This window comes from Triticum dicoccoides, chromosome 7B (genome assembly GCF_002162155.2).
Source record: "Triticum dicoccoides isolate Atlit2015 ecotype Zavitan chromosome 7B, WEW_v2.0, whole genome shotgun sequence".
NCBI lineage: Eukaryota > Viridiplantae > Streptophyta > Magnoliopsida > Poales > Poaceae > Triticum > Triticum dicoccoides.
In genome coordinates this window covers 325,411,875-325,430,994 of record NC_041393.1, presented here as the reverse complement: position 1 = coordinate 325,430,994, position 19,120 = coordinate 325,411,875, and positions in this window count along the sequence as shown.

Genomic DNA, 19,120 nt, shown 5'->3' with positions numbered 1-19,120 from the left:
CTTGTTCATCGTGATCGTAATTATATATATAATTTCTGGCCTCGCGAAGGAGAAAGGATCGCTCAAGCTTGGGGGAGGCTTAAGTCAATGTTATATTCATGCCCCAATCATGAGCTCTCTCGGGAAATGATTATTCCGAATATTTATGCTCGGCTTTCTCTTGATAATCGCAACCTGCTCGATACTTCCTGTACTGGTTCCTATATGCTGAAGACTATTGATTTCAAATGGGACTTATTGGAAAGAATTAAACGCAACTCTGAAGATTGGGGTTCCGACGATGGTATGGAGTCAGGTATGACACCCAAGTTTGATTGTGTTAAATCTTTTATGGATACCGATGCTTTCCGTGAATTTAGCTCTAAGTATGGACTTGACTCTGAGATAGTAGCTACTTTTTGTGAAACTTTTGCTGCTCACGTTGATCTCCCTAAAGAGAAGTGGTTTAAATATAATCCTCCTGTTGAAGTGAAAGTAGTTGCACCTATTACAGTCGAAGAAAAGACTATTACATATAGTGATCCTATTATTCCTACTACTTATGTTGAAAAACCTCCTTTTCCTGTTAGGATAAAAGATCATGTTAAAGCTTCGACTATTGTTCGTAAGAGTAATACTAGGACTTATACACCTCCTAAGCAAATTAATGTTGAACCTAGTATTGCTATGATTAAAGATCTCTTGGATGAAGACTTACATGGGCATGTTATTTCTTTCATGGGTGAAACTGCTAATATTGCTAGACCCGATACTAAGACACGTAGACCTGTTGTAGGCACACCTGTTATTTCTGTTAAAATAGGAGATCATTGTTATCATGGCTTATGTGATATGGGTGCTAGTGCTAATGCTATACCTTACGATCTTTATAAAGAAATTATGCACGATATTGCACCTGTTGAATTAGAAGACATTGATGTTACTATTAAGCTTGCTAATAGGGACACCATTAAACCTATTGGGATTGTTAGAGATGTTGAAGTCTTGTGTGGAAAGATTAAATACCCTGCTGATTTTCTTGTTCTTGCTTCCCCACAAGATAATTTTTGTCCCATTATTTTTGGTAGACCTTTCTTGCATACTGCTAGTGCTAAGATTGATTGTGAAAATAATATTGTCACTGTTGGTATAGATGGTATGTCTCATGAGTTTAATTTCACTAAGTTTAGTAGAAAACCTCGTGAAAAGGAACCATCTAGTAAGGATGAGATTATTGGTCTTGCTTCTATTGATGTTCCTCCAACTGATCCGTTAGAACAATATTTGCTAGACCATGAAAACGATATGTTTATGAAGGAAAGGGAAGAAATAGATGAAGTGTTACTTAAACAAGAACCTATGCTAAAACATAATCTTCCCGTTGAAATTCTTGGGGATCCCCCTCCACCCAAGGGTGATCCCGTGTTTGAACTCAAACCCTTACCTGATAATCTCAAGTATGCTTATCTTGATGAAAAAGAAATATATCCTGTTATTATTAGTGCTAACCTTTCAGAGAAAGAAGAATAAAGATTATTGAAAACTCTGAAGAAGCACCGAGCTACTATTGGATATACTCTGGATGATCTTAAGGGCATTAGTTCCACATTATGTCAACATAAAATTTCAGTGGAGAAAGATGCCAAACCTGTTAGAGATCCTCAAAGACGACTAAACCCCAAAATGAAGGAAGTGGTAAGAAAGGAGATTCTAAAACTCCTTGAGGCAGGTATTATTATCCCGTTGCTGATAGTGAATGGGTAAGCCCTGTCCATTGTGTCCCTAAAAAGGGAGGTATTACCGTTGTTCCTAATGATAAAGATGAATTGATCCCGAAAAGAATTATTACAAGCTATAGGATGGTAATTGATTTCTGTAAGTTAAATAAAGCTACTAAGAAAGATCATTACCCTTGACCTTTTATTGATCAAATGCTAGAAAGGTTATCCAAACACACACATTTTTGCTTCCTAGATGGTTATTCTCGTTTCTCTCAAATACCTGTGTCAGCGGGGGATCAATCTAAAACTACTTTTACTTGCCCTTTTGGTACTTCTGCTTATAGACGTATGCCTTTTGGTTTATGTAATGCACCTTCTAGCTTTCAAAGATGCATGATGGCTATATTTTCCAATTTTTGTGAAAAGATTTGTGAGGTATTCATGGATGACTTCTCCGTCTATGGATCCTCTTTTGATGATTGTTTGAGCAACCTTGATCGAGTTTTGCAGAGATGCGAAGACACTAGTCTCGTCCTGAACTGGGAAAAGTGTCAGTTTATGGTTAATGAAGGCATCGTATTGGGGCACAAGATCTCCGAGAGGGGTATTGAAGTTGATAAAGCCAAAGTTGATGCTATTGAAAAGATGCCATGTCCCAAGGACATAAAAGTTATAAGAAGTTTCCTTGGTCATGCCGGTTTTATAGGAGGTTCATTAAGGACTTTTCTAAAATCTCTAGGCCTCTGACTAATTTATTGCAAAAAGATATTCCTTTTGTCTTTGATGATGATTGTATAGAAGAATTTGAAACACTTAAGAAAGCTTTGATCACATCACCTATTGTTCAGCCACCTGATTGGAATTTACCTTTTGAAATTATGTGTGATGCTAGTGATTATGTTGTAGGTGTTGTTTTAGGGCAAAGAGTCGATAAGAAATTGAATGTTATCCATTACGCTAGTAAGACTCTTGATACTGCCCAGAGAAATTATGCTACCACTGAAAAAGAATTCTTAGCAGTTGTGTTTGCATGTGATAAGTTTGGACCTTATATTGTTGATTCCAAAGTTACTATTCACACCGATCATGCTGCTATTAAATATCTTATGGAAAATAAAGATGCTAAGCCTAGACTTATTAGATGGGTTCTCTTGCTCCAAGAATTTGACTTGCATATTATTGATAGAAAAGGAGCTGAGAACCCCGTTGCAGACAACTTATCTAGGCTAGAGAATGTTCTTGATGACCCACTGCCTATTAATGATAGTTTTCGTGATGAACAATTAGCGGTTGTCAATGCTTCTCGTACTACTCCTTGGTATGCTGACTATGCTAATTACATTGTTGCTAAATATATACCGCCTAGTTTCACATACCAGCAAAAGAAAAAGTTCTTTTATGATTTAAGACATTACTTCTAGGATGATCCACACCTTTATAAAGAAGGAGTAGATGGTAATATTAGACGTTGTGTGCCTGAGCATGAACATGAACAAATCCTACGCAAGTGTCACTCTGAATCCTATGGAGGACACCATGTTGGAGATAGAACTGCACACAAGGTACTACAATCTGGTTTTTATTGGCCTACTCTTTTCAAATATGCTCATAAGTTTGTCGTATCTTGTGATGAATGCCAAAGAATAGGTAACATCAGTAGATGTCAAGAAATGCCTATGAATTATTCTCTTGTTATCGAACCATTTGATGTTTGGGGCTTTGATTACATGGGACCTTTTCCTGCCTCCAATGGTTATACACATATTTTAGTTGTTGTTGATTACGTAACTAAGTGGGTAGAAGCTATTCCAACTAGTAGTGCTGATCATAACACTTCTATTAAAATGCTTAAAGAAGTAATTTTTCCGAGGTTTGGAGTCCCTAGATATCTTATGACTGATGGTGGTTCACACTTTATTCATGGTGCTTTCCGTAAGATGCTTGCTAAGTACGATGTCAATCATAGAATTGCATCTCCTTAGCACCCACAGTCTAGTGGTCAAGTAGAGTTGAGCAATAGAGAGCTCAAATTAATTTTGCAAAATACTATGAATAGATCTAGAAAGAATTGGTCCAAAAAACTTGATGATGCATTATGGGCCTATAGAACTGCATACAAAAATCCTATGGGTATGTCTCCATATAAGGTGGTTTATGGAAAAGCATGTCATTTACCTCTTGAACTTGAACATAAAGCATATTGGGCTATTAAAGAGCTCTATTATGACTTCAAACTTGTCGGTGAGAAGAGGTTGTTTGATATTAGATCACTTGATGAATGGAGATCCCAAGCTTATGAGAATGCCAAGCTCTTCAAAGAAAAAGTCAAACGCTGGCATGATAAAAGGATACAAAAGCGTGAGTTTAACGTAGGAGATTATGTGTTATTATTCAACTCTCCTTTAAGATTTTTTGCAGGAAAACTTCTCTCAAAATGGGAAGGTCCCTACGTTATCGAGGAGGTCTACCGTTCCGGTGCTATAAAAATTAACAACTTTGAAGGCACAAATCCGAGGGTGGTTAATGGTCAAAGAATCAAGCATTATATTTCAGGTAACCCTATCAATGTTGAAACTAATATTATGGAAACCATAACCCCAGAGGAGTACATAAGAGACACTTTCCAGAACATTCAAGACTTCGAAAAGGCAAAGGTGAGTGGTACGGTAAGTATACTGACTCCAAAACAACTCTAATGGCAATTTTCATCAGTTTTGGATTATTTAAGAATTTTAGGAAGAAAGAAGTAGTCTGAAAGGGACACGAGGCTCCCACGAGAGAGGAGGGCGCCCCCCCCCCTGTAGGGCGCGCCCACCTGTCTTGTGGGCACCTCGTGTGCCTCCTGGACTCCTTTTTCTTGTATGTTACGTATTTTGGTCGGTAAAAATTCATTATATATACTCCCGAAGATTTTGACCACCGTATCACGCAAATATCCTCTGTTTTCGTTTCGAGCTGTTCCTGTTGCACATTCGGAACAAGATGTCGTCCCAAGATTCGGAGGGAGAGAGTTACGTGGCTAATTATATTGCAAATCCAAAAGTATATGCAGATGTGGAACATTATGGCTGGACCACAGAGGAAGAAGAAGACTATGATCCAAAGAGGAAGGAGGAGACAAGCTCCGATGAAGAGGATGATCCACTTCCTCAACCTGGTGATATGCATGTGGAGTTCAAGAAGTCAAGCCTCTCTAAGGTCCAATCTATCCCACCATGTTTTTTGCAGGACAGCAAGGCAGCACTATGCAAAAAGATAATGAAACTTGAGCTCGAGAATGAAGATCTGAGGGAGGAAAACTTTAGCCTCAGATGCAAGCTAGAGAAGAAAAATGCAACAACTCCTACTTCACCACATCCGAAGAAATAATCACATGGGTATGGGCACTCCCCTTGGCAACTGCCAAGCTTGGGGGAGGTGCCCCGGTATCGTATCACCATCACACTCCTATCTTTACCGCTTTATTTAGTTCGATCATTTTAGTAGTATCTTGATCTATTAGTTCGAAGTTTTGATATCAAGTAGTTTTGAGTTTTCATTGTGATCTCTTTTTGTAAGAGAGTCTGTGTGCTATCTATAATAAAGATTAGTGTTGAGTCAAGGGCTTTGATATGTTGCTATGATCTTGAGAAAGTAGAAAGAACAAAAGAGTTCATATTGATCTTATGGATAGTGATAACTTCACACATAGAAAGTATGAGGCATAAAAATTGTTGAGAGTTGATGAACGTAGCCTTGGTCATCGTTTCAATTAATAGGAAGTGATAAGGAAAGAGGGATTCACATATAGATATATTATCTTGGACATCTTTTATGATTGTGAAGCACTCATTAAGTATGACATGCTAAAATAGTTGATGTTGGACAAGGAAGACAACGTAATGGTTTATGTTTTCTGTCATCTTAGTTAAAGTATATTATCAGTGACCTTCTGAACATGTTGAGCTTGCCTTTCCCCCTCATGCTAACCAAAACTCCTAGCACAAGTAGAGATACTACTTGTGCTTCCAAACTTCCTTAAACCCAGTTTTGCCATGAGAGTCCACCATACCTACCTATGGATTGAGTAAGATCCTTCAAGTAAGTTGTCATCGGTGCAAGCAATAAAATTTGCTCTCTAAATATGCATGACTTATTAGTGCAGAGAAAATAAGCTTTGTACGAACTTGTTGTGGAAGTAATAAAAGCGACGGAGTGCATAATAAAGGTCCACATACAAGGGGCAATACAAAGTGACGTTCTTTTGCATTAAGATTTTGTGTATCCAACCCTAAAAGCGCATGACAACCTCTGCTTCCCTCTGCGAAGGGCCTATATTTTACTTTATGTTTTTACTTTATGCTTGAGTCAAGGTGATCCTCACCTTTCCACTTTTTCATTTTATCCTTTGGCAAGCTCCTCGTGTTTGGAAGGTCATGATACATATATCAAATTGAATGTAAGTTGGCATAGGCTATTATTGTTGACATCACCCAAAGATGAATACGTTGGGAGGCAACACAATAAGCCCCTATCTTTCTCAGTGTCCGGCTGAAACTCTATAACCACAAGTATTGCGTGAGTGTTAACAATTATGGGGGACTACGAGATAGTTGAGTATGTGATCTTGCTGAAAAGCTCTATTATTGACTCTTTCTGATGTTACGATAAATTGCAATTGCTTCAATGACTGAGATTATAGTTTGTTAGTTCCCAATGAAGTTTATGAACCATACTTGACATTGTGAATTGCTTATTACTTGATCATAGGAAATCATATGACAATATATATATATATATGTTGCTGTTTTTAGAATGATCATGATGCCCTCATGTCCGTATTTTAATTTTATCGACACCTCTATCTCTAAACATGTGGACATATTTCTCGATCTCGGTTTCCGCTTGAGGACAAGCGAGGTCTAAGCTTGGGGGAGTTGATACGTCCATTTTGCATCATGCTTTCATATCAATATTTATTGCATTATGGGTTGTTATTACACATTATATCTCAATACTTATGGCTATTCTCTCTTATTTTACAAGGTTTACCATGAAGAGGGGGAATGCCGGTAGCTGGAATTCTGGCTGAAAAAGGAGCAAACGTTGGAAACCTATTCTGCACAACTCCAAAAGTCCTGAAACTCCACGAAACCACTTTTTGGATTTATTAAGAATTTATGAGCGAAAGAAATAGGCCAGGGGGCCCACACCCTGTCCAGGAGACATGGGGCGCCCCCCTATAGGGCGCACCCCCCTATCTCCTGGGCCCCCTGGTGGGCTTCCGGCGACCATCTTTTGCTATATGAAGGGTTTTGTCCTGGAAAAATTCCTGGGCAAGCTTACGGGATGAAACTCCGCCGCCACGAGGCGGAACCTTGGCGGAATCAATCTAGGGCTCTGGCGGAGCTGTTCTGCCAAGGACACTTCCCTCCGAGAGGGGGAAATCATCACCAACGTCATCACCAACGATCCTCTCATCGGGAGGGGGTCAATCTCCATCAACATCTTCACCAGCACCATCTCCTCTCAAACCCTACTTCATCTCTTGTATCCAATCTTGTATCCAAAACCACAAATTGGTACCTATGGGTTGCTAGTAGTGTTGATTACTCCTTGTAGTTGATACTTATTGGTTTACTTGGTGGAAGATTATATGTTCAAATCCTTAATGCATATTATTACACCTCTGATTATGAACATGATTATGCTTTGTGAGTAGTTACTTTAGTTCCTCAGGACATGGGTGAAGTCTTGCTATTAGTAGTCATGTGAATTTGGTACTCGTTCGATATTTTGATGAGATGTATGTTGTCTCTCCTCTAGTGGTGTTATGTGAACGTCGACTACATGACACTTCACCATTATTTGGGCCTAGAGGAAGGCATAGGGAAGTAATAAGTAGATCATGGGTTGCTAGAGTGACAGAAGCTTAAACCCTAGTTTATGTGTTGCTTCGTTAGGGGTTGATATGGACCCATGTGTTTAATGTTGTGGTTAGGTTTACCTTAACACTCCTTTTTGTAGTTGCGGATGCTTGCAATAGGGGTTAATAATAAGTGGGATGCTTGTCCAAGTTAGGGCAGTACCCAAGTGTCGGTCCACCCACATATCAAATTATCAAAGTACCGAACGCGAATCATATGAACGTGATGAAACTGGCTTGACGATAATTCCCAATGTGTCCTTGGGAGCTCCTTCATTATTATTAGAATTTGTCCAGGCTTATTCTTTGCTACATAAAGGATTGGGCCACCTTGCTGCACCTTATTTACTTTATTTACTTTTGCTCGTTACTATTTATCTTATCACAAAACTATCTATCACCTACTATTTCAGTGCTTGCAGAGAAAACCTTACTGAAAACCGCTTATCATTTCCTTCTGCTCCTCGTTGGGTTCGACACTCTTACTTATCGAAAGGACTACGATAGATCCCCTACACTTGTCGGTCATCAGTGGTCCAGCCGGCAGCTCCATCTAAGCGTGGTGGCTCCGGGCGTCCAGGTAGATCCACCTGTGCCGGAAGTCGGCGACCTTCTTCCCGGCCTTCATGAGTGCATTTTCATCATAAAGCAAGATGAAGGAGACGCATCCGGAGCACTGGTTTGAACCGTGCGTCCGAAGGGAGAAGAAGTGGCAGAACAGTGCAACAGAGTGCTTCACCCCCATGAAGGCCTCACAGTAGAAGGCGAACATCGACAAGAGGAGGACGGAGTTGGGCTAGAGGTGTAGCACATGGATCTGGTAGTGGTCGAGGATGGCGAAGGAGAACTTTGAGAAAGGCGGGATGATGCCCGCAAAGATGTTGTAGAGGAAGAAGGGGAAGAACGTACTCACCAAAGTTTCCCCCTCGGCAGAGCCAACCCGAAGCTCGGTCTCTCACCCTCGTTGTCATTGCTCGCCGTTAGCGGGAGCACGGTGGCGAGATGCCCGGCTTCAGTGATGGAGGAAGGGCTGAGGGCCGGCGCGGCAGAAGGAGCGGAGTGTGCGGCCACGCAAGCAAGCTTCACTTTCTTGTCCGTCATTGGCGAGGAGCTCATGAGCAAGGGCTTGGTGGATCTGGAGGCGCTCTTGGCAGGAGAAGGATGAGATCGGGAGCAAGACGAAGGGAAGGCAATGAAGGCTTGGCTACAGGAGTTGGCCTTTTTGTCAGCTGCGTCAGTTGCCGAGGTAGCGTGGGGAAGTGGAGAGGCCCACGTCCGATCAAGAGCCACGTGTCAACTCAGTCCGCGGGAGATTGGGGCCTGTTGTGCTCCGCATTTGCCCTTTGGCTTCGCCCCGAAGCCAAGTGCGAGTGCGCCTTGGGCCCGGGGGCTTCTCTCAGCGTTCTGGGAACCAGGGTACCCAGACTTGCCTGCCTGCGGCCCACGGCGTGGATCCATCGACGGCCTGGAACGGCCCATCTCCGACCACAACAATGCAAGACCCTCGTGAGGGGCCAAGCCTTGCGAGGAAGACGACATCAAGACCTCCAGAAGGAGCGGCCTCCCGAGGAGCGGAGATTTCTACGAAAGCATTCACCTCATGAGGCTGAGGTGACACCAGCCATGACGACCAAGGCCAGGCGCGCGCTAGCGGGCGCAGAGCGACATGTTTCCTATTTGGTGCTAAGGAGGCAAGCGCAGGTGCGGAGTCCCAAGGAATCAGCCAAAGGTTGCCGTTTGCATGCAACAATACCAGGACCGCCAGAACGGTGGGATGGATGTCATCGTCGAGCCCACTGAGGGAGTCCTAGATTAGGGGGTCCTCGGACAGCCAAAATATGTATTGTTGCCGGACTGTTAGACTATGAAGACACAAGATAGAAGACTTCGTCCCGTGTCCGTATGGGACTCTCCTTTGTGTGGAAGGCAAGCTTGGCGATTCAGATATGTAGATTCCTTTCTCTGTAACCGACTTTGTGTAACCCTGGCCCCCTCTAGTGTCTATATAAACCGGAGGGTTTAGTCCGTAGGACAACAATCATAACCTAATAGGCTAGACTTCTAGGGTTTAGCCATTACGATCTCATGGTAGATCAACTCTTGTAATACTCATATTGATCAAGATCAATCAAGCAGGAAGTAGGGTATTACATCCATAGAGAGGGCCCGAACCTGGGTAAACATTGTGTCCCCTGCCTCCTGTTACCATTAGCCCTAGACGCACAGTTTGGGACCCCCTACCCGAGATCCACCGGTTTTGACACCGACATTGGTGCTTTCATTGAGAGTTCCGCTTTGACGTTGAAGATAGGCTTGATGGCTCGCCTTGTTATCAAGGACAACATCACCTCCGGGGGAGCCCTGGCCTCAGGCCAAACCCTCCGGCTGGGCGGCTTTACCATGGTCGCCCATTCGGCTATCCGGCCGACAATGACTTCTCGTGTCATCTAAAATCGCCTCCACGTCAGCTCAGAACACTCCGAACAGATGGATCCGATGGAGTTGATGTCTTTAAACGAACTCCTGAATCGAATCGCCACCTTAGGAGTCGCTACGGACTACGATCAGATTGGGCTTAAACCCCGATCAGAGAGAAATTGAATCTCCACCGATCACCCATCAGATAGCGGTATTGGAGGAGCAGTGCGGCGACTCTTCCCCTATGTTGAGGACGAACTATGTTCGGAACTTCGAGCTCATAGAGCCGGATACTCGCCCGCGGGAAGACTTGCCCCGTACTTCGAACTTAGAATCGGATTGCGGGCCTAAAAAATTGGTTGATATCCCGGAGCCCGAATGGTTAAGCTCGGAAGTTTCTCAAGCTCCAGATCCCAGATTGGGTCAGGATTCGGACTTAAATCCACCCACCAACCCAGATACAAGCAATCTTACCCACATTAGACAGCAGTCCCAAGAAACGGTCCATCACTTTTGGGCAAGATTCCTCCTTGCCAAGGACGGGATCAAAGACTGCGGTGATGAAGATGCAATCTCATTATTTTACAAAAATTGCACGGACGAGGGAATCCTCGATGCAATCAATCTCCGTCACATATCACACTTCACTGACTTGGCAACCATAGTACAGAAGTACTACGCAATGGAAAGTGCCTGGAAAACTCAGGCAGCCTCTTGGGAGCCACAGGTTTCCACTAAACCCCTCGTCCGAACAAAAAGGGTGCACCCTCGTCGGTCGCCTGATCCAGTGACCAAACAATCAAAGCCCATTACGGGGCGCGGAACCGTCCTAGAGGGATGGCTCTATAGGCCATGCAAGATACACACAACACCGGAAAACACACCAACCCAAAGCCTTAGAGCATGTTGGATACTCCAGTAGGTGGCCAAGAGCGGCGAGGATTTCCTCATCAAAAATACCGCAGAGCAACATCCCACGGAAAACAACAACCGTACAGTGCTGACAGTCTTAGAGACTTTCGCCTCAAACAATAGGCGCAAAAGCGCACTCCGCGGCCCCACCGAAGTCTGCCAAGTTGCAGCAATAAACCCTTGGAACGACATGGCCATAACTTTCAACGCCAGTGACGAACAAAAATTCAGAACAGTCCGGGCACCTACCGCACTTGTCCTGAGTCCAATTGTGGACGGTTTTCGATTTACCAAAGTTCTCATGGACGGCGGCAGCGGACTGAACCTCATTTATGAGGTAACTCTCAACAAAATGAAAATAGACAGGAGCCGCATTGAGCAAACTAGCACGACCTTTCGAGGGATTATTCCCAGTTGGGAGGCACAGTGTGCGGGAAAATCACACTTGATGTGGGATTCGGCATGCCGGAGAACTGTCGGTCCAAAGAGATAACCTTTCAAGTGGCCCCTTTTAACAACCGATATCATGCCCTTTTAGGGCGAGATGCATTTGCGAGCTTCCATGTTGTACCCCATTACAGGTACATGAAGCTCAAGATGCCCAGGCCTAATGGAATCATCACTCTCGCCAGCGATCCGAACATAGCACTCCGCGCCGAAAACAAAACCGCCGCCTTGGCCCTAGAGGCATTGTCCGAAGCCCTCGCGGCCGAAGAATTAACCGCACTCCGCTCCACGGTGGATAGGGACGACGTGATACTTGATAAGCGATCCAAATCCACCTCCTTCAAACCAACAGACAAAATAATCTAATTCCAAGTCCACCCAACGGACTCCACAAAGAAAGCATCCATCGGGGCACAGTTGGAGCCCACGGTCGACGCCGCACTGCGGGCGTTCCTACGCGAAAACTGGGACATATTTGCCTGGCACCCTTCTGATATGCCAGGGATCCCACGCAAGCTGGTCGAACACAGCCTAAACATACTGAAGGGATATAAGCTGGTCAAGCAAACATTACGGTGCTTCTCCGAACCAAAATGCCAAGATATGGGAGAGGAGCTAGCTAAGCTACTCGAGGCCGGATTCATCAAAGAAATAAAACACCCGGACTGGCTAGCAAACCTGGTGATGGTACCAAAGAAGGATAAATCATGGCGCCTATGTGTCGATTTCAAGGACCTCAACAAGGCTTTCCCTAAGGATACCTTTCCCCTCCCTCGCATCGATCAAATCATCGACGCTACCGCAGGACACGACTCACTGTGTTTCCACGATGCATACTCCGGATACCATCAAATCAAGATGAAGGAGTCCGACCAGGCCGCAACAGCCTTCATAACCCCATACTGGCCTTTCTGCTTCAACACTATGCCTTTCGGGATCAAAAACGCCGGTGCCACTTATCAACGCATGATTCAAACATGCCTGGAGAAACAAATCGGCAAGACAGTTGAAGCATACGTGGATGATGTAGTCATCAAAACTAGGTGCGTCGAGTCCTTAATAGACGATCTGCGTCTCACATTCGACAACCTCCGAACATATGACATCAAAATCAATTTGGAAAAGTGTGTTTTCTGCCTTCCCGCTGGAAAGCTACTGGGCTTCATCGTTTCCAATAGAGGAATTGAGGCAAACCAGATAAAATCTGAGCTTTGTCACAGTTGGCTACGCCAACAGACCTTAAACAAGTCCAAAAATTATCCGGATGCGTGGCAGCTTTAAGCCGCTTTACCTCCAGATTAGGAGAGAAGGAATTGCCACTATATCGCCTTCTCCGACACACCAAACACTTCGAGTGGACGGACACACTGATAGAGTCAGGGTGTCCCGATCTTTCGATGAGATGATAACTATCGATTTGGTGGAGACGACTTTGACGATCCGACTACAAACGTGCACGACGTTGCGCCTTAGCAATTGCTAAACCAACTCCGAGAGGTTATTGACCACGCCGGAGCACAATCAACCTGACCACGAAGGTCTATTCCTGCAAGCAATCGAAGAACAAGCAAGAATATGATAAAAGCAATCTGAATATTGCGAGTATATATGAAGTATTGATAAAGGTGGGGATCCGTAAGCGGTCTTGGTCTGGTCGTTGGACACAAACGAAGTACACGAAGTTGCAATGGCTAACTTTTAACTAAACAAATCCCAAGGAAAAGCTACTAGATGGATCTACTTACATAGGAGCAAGGGGTGGCGGCCAAGGAGGTGGGAGGACGTCCCAAGGCAGCCTAAAACTAAATCTAGGTCGTACAAGGCCAATGGGCCCAAGTGGAGGTGATGTAACAACACCTTTGGACTTGTAGCTTGACTCGGATTCTGCTGCAGCATCAGATTGTTTCGTCCACAACTCAACGCTCCGGACGAATTTGAAGGTGATTCCAATTGGGTTGGAAAGTGCACGAAATCTAGTTTCCAACAAAAAAAGAATCACCCAATTCGGAGTCCGTATGAAAAACTTGTGTGCATTTTGAATCAGGTATGTCTGTGCAGTCCGAATCTGAATCCAGAACGTGAGAGACTTGGACTCTATCTTCTCTTGGGCCAAAAGTGACGTGAGAGAACTTTTTGGACAGCAAATAAACATCTCTTTCTTCCTTATCTTCATATGTGGATTGTACAAATGTCCCATACACCTGCAATTAGAGAAAACACAAAAGTGTGTGAAGTATTTTTGTTCTGGATAACACAAATAGATTATTGAATAGTTTGCACTAGAAATCACCTGACAAATATGCATATATGCAATATTTTTGGTCATATCCAAGGTAGTCATGTCCTCATCATCCTCCCCTTCTTGAAAATAAAGCCGTCCTCGGCGTTGCTTAATCTGAAATGTGGCTAACAAAAGAGACAAGGTGTACATGTTGTATATGTATATGTCATCCATTTTTACTTCCCTTGATTTTTGCATATATGACACATGAATAGATGAGTAACTTGCATAGTTCATAAAATCTAAAGCCAAAAAATTAGCACAAGAAGTAGAAGGCATGAAAATATTGCAACTCAGTTTGCACATATAAGTGAAGCTCTTATTCATTTCAAAAGATTGACAATGTTCATCATTAAACCATCCCAACATTGGTGAATAAACCTTACTTGCATCAAATTTACATGCTACAACATGCTTAAATAAGCAAACATGCAATAAGTCGTTCAACACAGAATCATCACCAAGATTAGAGGTCATATCAAAATGATTAAACATTGGTTCTTTTGCATCAATAGTTAATTCAATGGGTGCACTCAACATTGTTGGTATTTCAGTTGTTTGATCACATGGCAAAGTCAAATTATCAACGTAGTCCTCTAAAATAGGTGGTGTGATCAAAGTAGTGGGTAGCTCATCAGATGGTGCATTCAAATTGACAAGGCATTCATCATTCTCATGTAGAGATGGAAGATTAGTACCTTTGTCATTACCTCTTATGATCAACTCAGATGATGTAGCCACTCTCGGGGGCGATGTGTCACATGGTGGAGGTGATGTAGTCCTGACAACAACGGATGTGGTTGTCATAGTATGCCTAGTAGTTGAAGGAACAATCATATCAACTCTTGGAATGTGCACCGTGCGCTTGTTCTCCTCGTGGCCAACACGTCGTTTTATTTCCTGTTCAGCTTTGCAAGCAAGATGAAACAAATGGTCCATAGGATAACACTCTTCATGAATTAGTATCTCTTGAATATCACGGTTTAATCCTCCCCAAAATCATTCCATAAAATCATCTTCACTTTCTTCTAAAGAGGAATGCAACAAGGTTGTTTGTAAATCATCATAATATTTTGTTACAGTTTCACTATCTTGTTTTAAGTGTTGCAACTTCTTAATCATGTCACGAGTATAATAAGCAGGGACGAAAGTATGTCGCATGGCAAGTTTCAAATCATCCCAAGTAGTAGGTATATAATCAGGGTGTAACCGACAATATTCACTCCACCAAACCAAAGCATAACCAGTGAAAGAACCAACCGCAACCTTAACCTTTTTATGTTCATTGAAATTATGGGAAGCAAATATATTTTTTATGTCGAACTCCCATTCAATATATAAAGCAGGTTTAAAACGGCCATTAAATGGTGGTATAGATACATTAACCTGATCATGTGCATTTGGATGTTTGTGCACCTCTCGTGACGGTTGTGGTATTTGCAAAGGTGGTGGCACGTCTCCCGCGATCGACAAAGCCCATGAATTGACTCTGGATCCTGTCATGATTAGTAGAATAAGAAACAAAACCCAAAATAATGTTCCTATAACTACTAGGATGTGGTGGTAAAACGCTCACAGTAAAGCAAATATCAATGTCTTACAAGTTCTTACCATGCAGCAGGCGGTGATCGGCAACCGGCGGTGTCAAGTAACTCCGAATATTGGGTAAAGCGATTGCCAGGGGAGCGTACGTGCTGGACCAATTACTAGAGCTCGTGCACGCCAACTAAATTACCAGGTACTTTCGTTTCTTGGTAATGATTCTAATGTTCATGAGAATATGATGCTGCCTAAATTGGATACATTTGTTTTGCTTACAAATGAAGGGCCTAGCTTGGAGAAGGATGAACATTGGAGCAAGAACAAGCATGGAGATGATGGCATGCGCAAGGGAAACAAGAACGGAGTTACAAGTGATGATTTCAGGACTTTGAAGCCACCATAATGGGTGCATGAAGCCTTGGACGAAATATACAAGATGCCACTTCATAAATTTCGTCCCGAGGTTATTTTAGGTGCTGCGTCACCTTATTATTGGGCCAGGCCCATGTAATTTCGAAATACATAAGTATAGGCTATTTTTAGAGTCCGTATGTGTGGGGAAACAAGAGATAGGGTTGATTTCGGACCCCTCCACCAAGGGCCACGAAATTCCCCCCTCTTCCTCCATATATACAGCCCTTAGGGCATCGTTTAGACTTTGGTTTTTGTTTAGATTAAAAGTTCGCCATAGCTGCAACTTCGCGTACTTCGTTTGTGTTCAACGACCAGACAAAGGCGTCACAGAACCCCACCTTGATCAATAAAGCTTTCATCTTATATTCGCAATATCCAGATTGCAATCTTAGTTTCTTGCTTGTTCTTCGTTTGCTCGCAGGAAACAGACCCTCGTGGTCAGGTTGATCGTGCTCCGGCGTGGTCAATAACCTCTCGGAGTTGGTTTAGCGATTGCTAAGGCGCGACGTCCTCGCACGTTCGTAGTCGGATCGTGATGAGGACATGACTACCTTGGATATGACCAAAAATATTGCATATATGCATATTTGTCAGGTGATTTCTAGTGCAAACTATTCAATAATCTATTTATGTTATCCAGAACAAAAATACTTCACACACTTTTGTGTTTTGTCTAATTGCAGGTGTATGGGACATTTGTACAATCCACATATGAAGATAAGGAAGAAAGAGATGTTTATTTGCTGTCCAAAAAGTTCTCTCACGTCACTTTTGGCCCAAGAGAAGATAGAGTCCAAGTCTCTCACGTTCTGGATTCAGATTCGGACTGCACAGACACACCTGACTCAAAACGCACACAAGTTTTTCATACGGACTCCGAATTGGGTGATTTTTTTTTTGTTGGAAACTAGATTTCGTGCACTTTCCAACCCAACTGGAATCACCTTCAAATTCGTCCGGAGCGTTGAGTTGTGGACGAAACAATCTGATGCTGCAGCAGAATCCGAGTCAAACTACAAGTCCAAAGGTGTTACATCACCTCCACTTGGGCCCATTGGCCTTGTACGACCTAGATTTAGTTTTAGGCTGCCTTGGGACGTCCTCCCACCTCCTTGGCCGCCACCCCTTGCTCCTATATAAGTAGATCCATCTAGTAGCTTTTCCTGGGGATTTGTTTAGTTAAAAGTTAGCCATTGCAACTTCGTGTACTTCGTTTGTGTCCAACGACCAGACCAAGACCGCTTCCGGATCCCCACCATTATCAATACCTCATATATATTTGCAATATTCAGATTGCTTTATCATATTCTTGCTCGTTCTTCGATTGCTTGCAGGAATAGACCTTCGTGGTCAGGCTGACCGTGCTTCCGGCCTCGTCAGTAACCTCAGGAGATTGGTTTAGCGATTGCTAAGGCGCAACGTCGTGCACGTTTGTAGTCGGATCGTCAAAGTCGTCTCCACCAAATCGATAGTTATCATCTCATCGAAAGATCGGGACACCCCCGCCTCTATCATTTGCAAGCAAGATGAAACAAATGGTCCATAGGATAACACTCTTCATGAATTAGTATCTCTTGAATATCACGGTTTAATCCTCCCCAAAATCTATCCATAAAATCATCTTCACTTTCTTCTAAAGAGGAATGCAACAAGGTAGTTTGTAAATCATCATAATATTTTGTTACAGTTTCACTACCTTGTTTTAAGTGTTGCAACTTCTTAATCAAGTCACGAGTATAATAAGCAGGGACGAAAGTATGTCGCATGGCAAGTTTCAAATCATCCCAAGTAGTAGGTATATAATCAGGGTGTAACCGACAATATTCACTCCACCAAACCAAAGCATAACCAGTGAAAGAACCAACCGCAACCTTAACCTTTTTATGTTCATTGAAATTATGGGAAGCAAATATATTTTTTATGTCGAACTCCCATTCAATATATAAAGCAGGTTTAAAACGGCCATTAAATGGTGGTATAGATACATTAACCTGATCATGTGCATTTGGATGTTTGTGCACCTCTCGTGACGGTTGTGGTATTTGCAAAGGTGGTGGCACGTCTCCCGCGATCGACAAAGCCCATGAATTGACTCTGGATCCTGTCATGATTAGTAGAACAAGAAACAAAACCCAAAAATAATGTTCCTATAACTACTAGGATGTGGTGGTAAAACGCTCACAGTAAAGCAAATATCAATGTCTTACAAGTTCTTACCATGCAGCAGGCGGTGATCGGCAACCAGCGGTGTCAAGTAACTCCGAATATTGAGTAAAGCGATTGCCAGGGGAGCGTACGTATACACGGTGTAGAAATATCTGGAGCTGGGTTGGCTATATATGGTAGCAAAAGATTAGCAATAATCAATTCAAAGATGCAATGTTGAATAAACGCTCAACGACGGTACTGTGCTGGTCCTAGGCTAGACCGGACTAGAGACGCGAGCCTAGAACACTAATGAGGTCACGGCGTAGCACAACTAGCATCAATGAAGGATACTAAGTAGCTCTTGACAGCAAGATATAAGTGAAGATCACAACGGCAGTGAAGATAATGATGAAAAACAACTGCCAATCAGGATATACAACAACTCTCTCTCCAACTTTCCTCTTGAAAAGTTTGAGACAATTTTCTGATAAATTCTTTCAAAGAATGCTACTAACTCAAGCTTTCCAATGCAAAAAGAATCACTCAATTCCGAGTTGATATGAGGAGTCAAAGAATTCTAAAACTGGCCTGAAAAATTGGAACAAGTTGTGTTCACGAACTTCGGAGGGCAAAAAGATCTATTTAGAAGCTGATTTGGAGGTGTCAAATATTGAACTAGCTTGATATAGTCACTTGATAGAGTCAGGGTGTCCCGATCTTTCGATGAGATGATAACTATCGATTTGGTGGAGACGACTTTGACGATCCGACTACAAACGTGCACGACGTTGCGCCTTAGCAATTGCTAAACCAACTCCGAGAGGTTATTGACCACGCCGGAGCACAATCAACCTGACCACGAAGGTCTATTCCTGCAAGCAATCGAAGAACAAGCAAGAATATGATAAAAGCAATCTGAATATTGCGAGTATATATGAAGTATTGATAAAGGTGGGGATCCGTAAGCGGTCTTGGTCTGGTCGTTGGACACAAACGAAGTACACGAAGTTGCAATGGCTAACTTTTAACTAAACAAATCCCAAGGAAAAGCTACTAGATGGATCTACTTATATAGGAGCAAGGGGTGGCGGCCAAGGAGGTGGGAGGATGTCCCAAGGCAGCCTAAAACTAAATCTAGGTCGTACAAGGCCAATGGGCCCAAGTGGAGGTGATGTAACACCTTTGGACTTGTAGTTTGACTCGGATTCTGCCGCAGCATCAGATTGTTTCGTCCACAACTCAACGCTCTGGACGAATTTGAAGGTGATTCCAATTGGGTTGGAAAGTGCACGAAATCTAGTTTCCAACAAAAAAAGAATCACCCAATTCGGAGTCCGTATGAAAAACTTGTGT